The sequence below is a fragment of the Bos grunniens genome, chromosome 9 (assembly GCF_055505025.1).
Source record: "Bos grunniens cultivar Pamir isolate PY7600 chromosome 9, Bosgru_T2T1.0, whole genome shotgun sequence".
Classification (NCBI taxonomy): domain Eukaryota; kingdom Metazoa; phylum Chordata; class Mammalia; order Artiodactyla; family Bovidae; genus Bos; species Bos grunniens.
This window is the reverse complement of record NC_141173.1, coordinates 39,046,507-39,056,279: the sequence shown is the minus strand read 5'-3', so window position 1 is coordinate 39,056,279 and position 9,773 is coordinate 39,046,507.

Sequence of the window (9,773 nt, the reverse complement as noted above, 5' to 3'; positions counted from 1 at the left end):
CCCCAATCCCTCCCAGCATCAGAGTCTTTTCCAATAAGTCAACTCTTTGCATGAGGTGGCCCAAGTACTGGAGTTTCAGCTTTAGCATCATCCCTTCCAAAGAAATCCCAGGGCTGATCTCCTTCAGAATGGACTGGTTGGATCTCCTTGCAGTCCAAGGAACTCTCAAGAGTCTTCTCCAACACCACAGTTCAAAAGCATCAATTCTTCGACGCTCAGCCTTCTTCACAGTCCAACTCTCACATCCATACATGACCACAGGAAAAACCATAGCCTTGACTAGACGAACCTTTGTTGGCAAAGTAATGTCTCTGCTTTTGAATATGCTATCTAGGTTGGTCATAACTTTCCTTCCAAGGAGTAAGCATCTTTTAATTTCATGGCTGCAGTCACCATCTGCAGTGATTTTGGAGCCCAGAAAAATAAAGTCTGACACTGTTTCCAGTCTCACAAAAGTAGACATGAACAGGAATAGAATAGTTTTTAAATATATATATCCATTTAGAAGTTTAAAAACACCCTTTCAAACAACTCTTGGTTTAACAAGGATATCAAATTCAATTACAAACAACTAGGAAAAAAGTAGTGACGAGAAAAACACTGTTTATTGAAACCTATGCAACATAGTAAGCTACCCTCAAGCAGTAAATTGAATTCAGAACATTTCAGGATCTCTTATGTTAAAGTGATGGCATTTATTGTGAAGTAGTGGACCCTGAAAATTAGAATGGAAACATGTAGAATCTAATGTAGCTGTAGAGTGTACCTCTAAGCTCTGCTTACTTTGTTAGTAGAAGCATCTTTTCCTCTCTAACTAGGGAAGCTAGTCACTTTCAGCCTGAAGACTGCAGTGGCCCCCTCGAGGCAGTTGTCTTGCAGAAGATGCTGAGGACTGCAGGGTTTTAAGCAGAGGAATAACAGAGTTTGTTTCAAATTAATGGCTGTTATACTGCAAAAGACACTAGAGGGCAATAACACTGGGAGACTTATAGAAGGCTGTTATAGTAATTCAGATGAGCAAAGACAGTGCATGGACCATCAGGGAGCAGGGGATGTGGTAAGAAGTGCTCAGATTCTGAAGATAAAGCCAGTGCAGTCTTCTGGTTGGTTGTATGTATTAGGGAAAAAGAAAAAGCGAGGACACCTCTAAAAGTTTTGGCCTGAGAAAAGTAGAAAGATGGAGTTTTCCCCAGATGAAATGGAGAAGGCTGCTGTTGGAGCAGAATTCAGGAAGTCAAGAGTTCAGTTTTGGATCTGTTAAATTTGAGAGGTTAGACATCCAATTGAAGATGTGAAGGAAGCTGTTGGCTATGAGTCTAGAATTTGGGAGAGAGATTCAAGTTGAAGATCTACATTTTGGAGTTATCAGCATATAAATGATGAGGAAGTCAGGGACTTAATGGAATCACTAAGGGAGAAAGAGTAGAGGAAGAAGAGGCCAAGAACTGAGTTTGGGGGCTCTCCAACACTAACCCTGAGGGAAAAGTAGAATTAGCAATCTAGGAGGAAGGGAAGGGATAAAGGAAGGGCGTTGGTAGGGAACGTGGGGTCATAATAAGTGCTTTCTTTTTAAGATCAGACACATAATAGCATGTTTAAATAGTGATAGAAATGATTCAAAGGACAGTGAAAATGAATGGTGTAGGAGATAAGAGTTGGTATATCAATATCCTTGGTTAGACAAGAAGGATGGGATGTAGTATACACAGAGAGGGGCTGACACTTAGGAAAATGGAAATTTCATCCATGGAAGAGGTGGGTATGCAGAGAATGTGGGTGGATATTTTAGTAGTTGCTTGTGGAAATTTTCTTCTAATTGCTTCTATTTCCCAGTCAAGAGAGAATTGAGGTCAGCATCTGAGAACAAGGATAGTCAAAAAATTTTACGAAGCTATAAGTATTATGTCAAAGAAATGTTTTACTTTTGAACTCTTTCTGTTAAGCATCATTTTCCAGTTTCACTTACACAGAATCAATGGAGGCAAGAGTTCAGTTTGAGAAGTGCTGTAATAGGCTGTACAGAGAATAGCTGCCATGGGCAACTCTTGTCTAGCTCTTTAATGTATGACTCAAAGTGGTATTCTTCCAGAACTCAGTATATGTTGTGGGAAATTTGGGGACTTTGATCCCTTGGAGAATATTCTAAAAGGGTAACCCATGACAACTGCACAAACCGCTCCCATATTACTCACCCAAGGACTAATGAGTGGAAATCCAATGGAAACAGTATCGACAAATTCATCTTGACCCCAGAGGTCTGGCTCCACCCAAGGTTGAAGTGTCTTTCCTCTTCTGTACCATGTGAGTTTCCTGAAGCAAATATTCATCTTAGCCGCACTTAGCTGTCAGGTCTGTTTAGGTATGAAAAGCCACTCACATCTCACTGCTTTTAAAAGAAGATGTTTTTTTCCTGGCATCTCCTGAGATGCCCCACAGCAGAGCACCTTCTTGTATGCTTTAACTGAATAAGCATTTAAACACGTAGATGCTTCCTGAGATGGCAGCAGCACTTTGAAACAGACAAACAACATTAGGAAATTGACTCTACATATTTAATCATTCATTTCTCTGATTAGAACTTTGGAATTTATGAGGCATCTAGTTTAGAAAGGCATTTTGATTAAAGGGGGAAATATTAAGAAATAGTGTTTTAAAAAAGAAGAAAGAAAATGGTAGCTCTGTAATTTTTATCTCTATCTTGAATAGAGATAACCTACAGAGAGAATTGCTTTATTTTGTTGGCACATTATGTATGTGTGTGTGTGTGTGCGTGCGCACGCACATGCATGTGAGTGTGTATATGAAACTCTGGACAGATCCTGTGACCTTTCACTCATCCTTGTAAAATAGGCAATTCGACATCTTCTTAAGTCATGAACATGGAGGCTCAACTTTCTAACAGCCCACTCTGAGGTATTAACCACCACATCAATCTCCAGTCAAGGTTAAGCCTCTTCTTACCCTCTCCCTGACTGAAGACCAAGTTTTGAAGGTCAGACTTCTGTTCTCTCCATGGCAACCCCTCTTCCTGGAAGCTGGTTAATCCTTCCAGGGTGGAAGAAAGAGGGTAGAGGAAAGTGAAGGCAGCCCTGATGTGTTAGAGCAATGGCTCCCAAGAGCTAGTTGTTAAGTATCAGGAAAACTATGAGAGAGTTTTTAAACTGTTGGTAGCTTGAAATCAATCATGCTGCTGCTGCTGCTGCTAAGTCGCTTCAGTCATGTCCGACTCTATGCGACCCCATAGACAGCAGCCCACCAAGCTCTGCCATCCCTGGGATTCTCCAGGCAAAAGTACTGGAGTGGGTTGCCATTTCCTTCTCCAATGCATGCATGCATGCTAAGTCGCTTCAGTCATGTCTGACTTTGTGCGACCCCATGGACAGCAGCTAATCAGGCTCCTCTGTCCACAGGATTCCCCAGGCAAGAATACTGGAGTGGGTTGCCATTTCCATCTCCCAATCAATCATGGTGGGTGTGTTTATCCCACAGAAATTGGTAAGTGCTGTAAGTCAGGACTTTCCCCTCTCTGGATGGCTGTTTTTGCTAACCCACTGTCAGTCTGGAATTTGTCCTGGCCCTTGGTGTTTCAACTCAAAAACAAACAAAAAACACACAGACACAACATAAGAGCTGAGTTGAGTTTATTCTTACTGAAGACTATAGCCTAGGAGACAGAAGACAGCATCTCACATAGCTCTGAAAAACTAGTCCAAAGAAGTATAGGAGGAGCCAGTACATACACATGCTGTCAAGATCAAGATTTCAGCAAAAGGTTACTACTAGTCATGAGGATCAGATAAAGCGATGATTTTAGTGCTTTTGTATTATGAGAAGATGCAAGACTCTGGGGTCATTGAAATTCTTCCTTAGATATGTGTTTTACCTACTACCATATATCCAAAAGACAGAATGCTTCATCCTGAATTCCTTTCAAGGCATACTTGTAGGTCAATAACTATAGTGGCTAATGAGTTGACCCTCATAGAACTGGGATGGTAGGGGACATTGTTTACAGTGCCCTCATTGGTCAAAATTTGACCAAGGTTTAGGAGGCAGTTCCTGACCAATTTGTCTCATGGTGCTAGGAAGGCTTATTCCTAGGTCAGGCAAGGGTTTCATTGTTAGGTCCCTCAGTGTGCTATTTCTGGGCGAGGGCCTGTTAATAGCATTCTTTGTTTACAGTGACTATGTGCTCCCTAGACTTACCAGACAGTTCACCTCTTCTCCCCTGACCTGTGAGTTCTTTGGAGACTCCCATCATCAGATACCTCGGATGTGATGGGCACTGCATGTTGCCTTCTGATGGGCCACTTCCAACCCTCAGTCAGCTTCTGGTTTTAGATGATCACTCCTTGGAATCCTGCTATTGAAGGTCTTTTTGTGCTCTGGGCAGGCTCCTTTCTCATATTACCCCAGGACAACATTTCTATTATATTAATTTTATTTTGTCACACAAAATAATTACTCAGTGGCTTGAAGTCACACCCATTTCTTATCTCAGTTTCCATGGGTCAGGACTCTGGGCACAACTTAGCTGGGCCCTCTGCTCAAGGTCTCACAAGGCTGTAGTCAAGATTCACATGGGATGCATTCCTTTCTGGAACTCAAGGTTCTCTTCCAAGCTCATGAGATTGTTGGCAGAATTCCGTTTCCCAGTGGTTGTAGGATTGGGGGTCCATGTTTTCTAGCTGGCCATCAACCAGGGGCTGTTCTTAGCTCCTAGAACATGCAGTTCTCTGTCATATTCCCTCTCACAGGCACTTTGACAGCATGGCAGCAGCTCTTTTGAAGAGAGAAGCTGAATCTCTATCTTGGTTGCAAAGAGGAAGTTTTATGCAATGCAATGTAACACAGTCACACAAGTGACTATCCCATCGTCTTTGCCTAATCATGGGAGGGACATTCCAACACTTCATCACACAATGTAACATAATCAAAGCAGTGATATCCAGTCACTTGTCATATTCTATCAGCTAGGGGCCAGTCACAGGTGCTGTCCCCATTCAACAGGAGGGAATTGTATGGGACTGTGATTCACTGGCGATCTCCTTATGTTCACCATACCCTCTATAGGTTCCACACTTGGGTCCTGAGTTTCACAGACTTTTGACCACCATCAGGGAAGTACAATTCTCAACACAGACTCCGCTTTCTCTGTCTTGTCACCAAAGCAGCCTGCTGGATTTTCTTTCCTTTAAGATTTCTTGGGCAGGAGTTAGAGACATTTCTACTGTGTTCCACTGGAGGATAATGTGTGATTCCCTCTGGTGTTCACTTTGAAGCCCAGTTTTTTTTTTGGACTTGAAGCTAAGGAAGTTGAAACTGACATGACATCCCTGTCCTTTTGTGGAAAAGAACTGGTTATCCCAGCATAAATTTCTCCAAATAATTCTTCTCAAATTTTCTTTCTTCTTCATATTCTGACTTCTTTGTGTAAATTTAACCTTGCCGATGAGCTCAAGAGTCAGAGTCTTCAATTTCCTTAATAGGAAACCCGTAGGTTACCATGTAAAATTCATAAACTAAGAATAGCAGCACACACATCATTTTAAAATGTGAATGACTACTATGGGAAATACTTAAGATTGAAAACTGGGTGCCATTGGAAAGCAGGACTGGGTATGGGCAGGGGTGAGGCTGGTCACTGCTATTTTTCTCCATGGTCTTTGTAGGACTAATTAACTTTTATAATATTTACCTGTACGATTTGGATTTGAAGGGAGATACATTCAAACAGTGGAGAAGGCAATGGCACCCCACTCCAGTATTCTCGCCTGGAAAATCCCATGGATGGAGGAGCCTAGTGGGCTACAGTCCATGGGGTCACTAAGAGTCGGACACGGCTGAGCGACTTCACTTTCCCTTTTCACTTTCATGCATTGGAGAAGGAAATGGCAACCCACTCCAGTGTTCTTGCCTGGAGAATCCCAGGGACAGGGGAGCCTGGTGGGCTGCCGTCTATGGGGTCGCACAGAGTTGGACACGACTGAAGCGAATTAGCAGCAGCAACAGCAGCAGCACATTCAAACAGTCACTTTCCTTTGGTCTTTTACCTCTCATATGCTACTGGAGGACCAAACATTGGAATTTTTCTTCTTCAGTTTACTCTTCTGTTAGGTGAGCATGGCAATGCTTTAGAAATAAAGAGATAAGAACTCTTGGTAAAATATTTTGAAACCCTCTAAGGAGACATGCTTAAAAATGTTAGCTGTGATGAGCCAGTTTGCCATCAACCTTCTATATTTTAAGTCGAATACTCTTTGTCTAAGTTATTTCGATTCCAAAGCTATGATCCAGTCTCAGCTGAAAATGTTATTTGTTGAATACAAGCTACATTAATGCCTTGTATTTAACATTGCTTAATGTTGAATTTTTAATTGCATGTTTGACATTCTTGGAAGTCAGTGCTCACTTTAGTGGAATACGTTCTGTCTAAAGTGTACACGAATCTTCTTCATTGTACTAATCTTCCACATTAATATCCTAGGCATATAAATATATGCAGAGAGACACATAAACATTGGAAATATAAATTTTGTGATGTATAAAATCAAAAGAAATATTGAAGTGATGAGAGTAGCATTCATAACTGGGAACCAAGTTACAAGGGTAACATGAGGAAGCCTGTGTCAGTGATCATGAGGGTTAGGCCAAAGTCACAGCCGGGATAGTCCCTGTAATCAGCAGCTAGAATTATCAATATCTAGGCTTGAGTGGCCTGATGCTCCAGGAACTCTTTTTTGAGCTGAACTTTCCAACACTTGAAAGGCACATTTGAAAGCAGAAGTTTCTATTAATTGTTTATCTATAGCAAATTAAGCCAGGCCATTTTGGAAATGCTCAACACATAAGATCGTTTTGTTGGATAATAGGAGATTCTGGGATTCCCAGGTGGTGCTAGTGGTAAAGAACCCATCTGCTAATGCAGAAGACATAAGAGATGCAGGTTCAATCCTTGGGTTGGGAAGATTCCCCTGGAAGGGCGCATAGCAACCCACTCCAGTATTCTTGCCTGGAGAATCCCATGGACGGAGGAGTCTGGCGGGCTCTAGTCCATAGGGTCATAAAGAATTGGACACAACTGAAGCAACTTAGCACACACGCACAGGAGATTCCAGCTATTTGATCTATTTGATGCTCCACTCTTACCACCTTTGTATGAAGTGACAATGAAAGAAATTCTCAAACAAAATTCTAGAGTCACATATAGACATTTACTAACATTTATTACTAAGCAGACTGAGGAGGTCTTAACTATCTGATTTTAGGTGATTTAACTGCCTGTTACATGGAAAGTTTAGTTGAGGCAGACACACCGATTTCCTGGAGACAGGATTTTGTTACCCTGACAGGTGACATCAGGCAAACAGAAGTCTTCTGACTCCCAGCTGGATACAGGACAGCAGGCACAAGCTAAAGTTCAGGTTAAACTTTTATTTTAGGATGGAGAATCTCTCCAAACTATTTTATTTTACCTCCTCTATATGTCAGTTATTGTCGTTTAGTCGCTCAGTTGTGTCTGACTCTTTGTGACCCTATGGACTGTAACCCTCTGGACTCCTCTGTCAAAGGGATTTCCCAGGCAGGAATACTGAACTGGGTTGCCATGCCCTGCTCCAGGGGGTCTTCCCAACCCAGGAATCAAACCTGCGTCTCCTGCATTGGCAGGTAGGTTCTTTACCACTAGCATCAGCTGGGAAGCCCCTCTACTTATATAGGTGTGTTACTTGTTCAGTCGTGTCAAACTGTTTCTCCAGGGGATCTTCCCATTTCAGGGTTTGAAACCATGTGTCCTTCATTGGCAAGTGGATTCTTTACAACTGAGCGACCAGGGAAGCCCCCTCTATATATTTATGGTGCCTATGATTTCATCACCGAGAGCCTATTCCTAATATTCTTTATGCTAATTTCATAACTCTCTGGTGTAGATGGAGGAAAGCATCCTTGAAATCTGTGCTAGCCTCCTCTGAAGTGTGGGCTTCCCAATTAACTGTAACTAAGTAGCTTACTGACCATCCCTGGGATGGGAATTTCTGCTTAGGACAACACACAGAACCTAAAGCTTTACTTAAGCTAATAAGTGCTATTTATGCTGAAGTAATAACATTTTAAAGCAAAGCATGGACATCGTAACAATGTCTATTAGCTGGACTACATACAGTTGCATTTTCTGACAAATACTATTCTGGAGCAGGCAAGCACATATTATTGAGAACAGAACACTTGAGGGGATGATACTGCATTCATCTTTCACACCGGAGCTTGATGTTTCAGCTGTGGACCAAAAAGGAACATAAATTTCATTGTTTAACTTCATTTTTTGTCCATTTATGAAATGAACTTGGCAGACAGACTGCAGGCTCCTGATTATCACTGAGCTTCCCCAAACCATTGCAAGCTCTTCATCTCTTTTTCAGTGGCACTAGCAGAAAATTGATGTCTTATTTGTGGCATTAGTTTGAACCTAATAGCATCTCTCAAGGAGAGACAGGCTCTTTATTTAATGAGTCTACACCCTAGGTTAGCTCTGAGGGAAGAAATTAGTCTTTCTCTCTCTCCCTCCCCTCCTTCCTCTCCCCTGCCTTTCTCTTTCCCCACAGCCTGTCTTTTCTATTCTACTTTCTGTGTTGTCATTTTTTAAAATCTCTTCCAATAAGTTAATTAATTGCTTGGTTCTTTGTATTCAACAGAACTAAGCTACTTCTACAAAGGAAGTTGGTAGGATATTCATTATTCCAGGTTGTAAGGAAGATCTATGGCAACTTCCATTATTTCTGCTACTCATTTTAAATGTTGCAAATCGACAGATTGTTCCATGGCCAATAATTTTGTGTCTGAGTAGCTCAACCCTCTGCTGAGCCTTTTCTTGGTGCCTTTGTCTCCTTTTACCAGTTGTCATGGATCATTAGTTCCTGTGGGCAGGCACTTAAACACTCAGGTTGCCTTCGGACATCTATTTATTTTCCATTCATCCATTAAATATTTACTGATCACTTCTTATTAAGGGTGAAAAGGATATACATATAAATGAGGTAAATGCATCATCAAACCACAGTGAGATACTTAGTGATGGCTGTTTAACAGTAGTGCTTAAACATTTCTTTGGGGGCTCCTTACTCTACAAAATGGAGCATCTGGAGAATGGCATGTTAATTCCACTTCAAAAAGCCATGGGTTAAGACTGTAAAACTAGGGGCTAGAATTAACCTTAGCTTCCCTTCCTCTCTTCCTTTTTTCCTTCCCTCCTTCATTTTTTGAAACAAATCTAGACTGGGAACTGAACTGACAGCTCAATTAAGTGAGGCAAACGAAGATTTCCCAGCTGGTGCCAACTCAAAATGGATTATATCAAAAGAGGGAAAGCAAGACTTCCCATCTGGAAAGCACCAAAGACCTTGAACCTCAGAGCATGGCTCAGTGCAATAAGGATGAACAAAGCACTGAAAACATGGCCAAGCCACAATATCTTTGTATTGTGCCTTTAGAAAAAAATGAATAGAAAATATCTCTGGCTCACAGGGAAGTTATATTGAGTCACGATTTACAACCCCTGCACAGAGCTCAATACAGAGCAGGTGCTCACTAAATACTTGTTAGCTGAAGTCATGTTTGACTCGAATTGCCTCTAAAGCACCTTCATCTGACCCAGTGGTATTTATGGACTCCTGGTTACAGCCCTGCACTGGCTTTCTCAATGTGGTATCTCCATGCAGGGAAACCTTCTAATCCCCAGTAAAATGAAAGAGAGCATAAATATTCAGTAACTTGAGGAT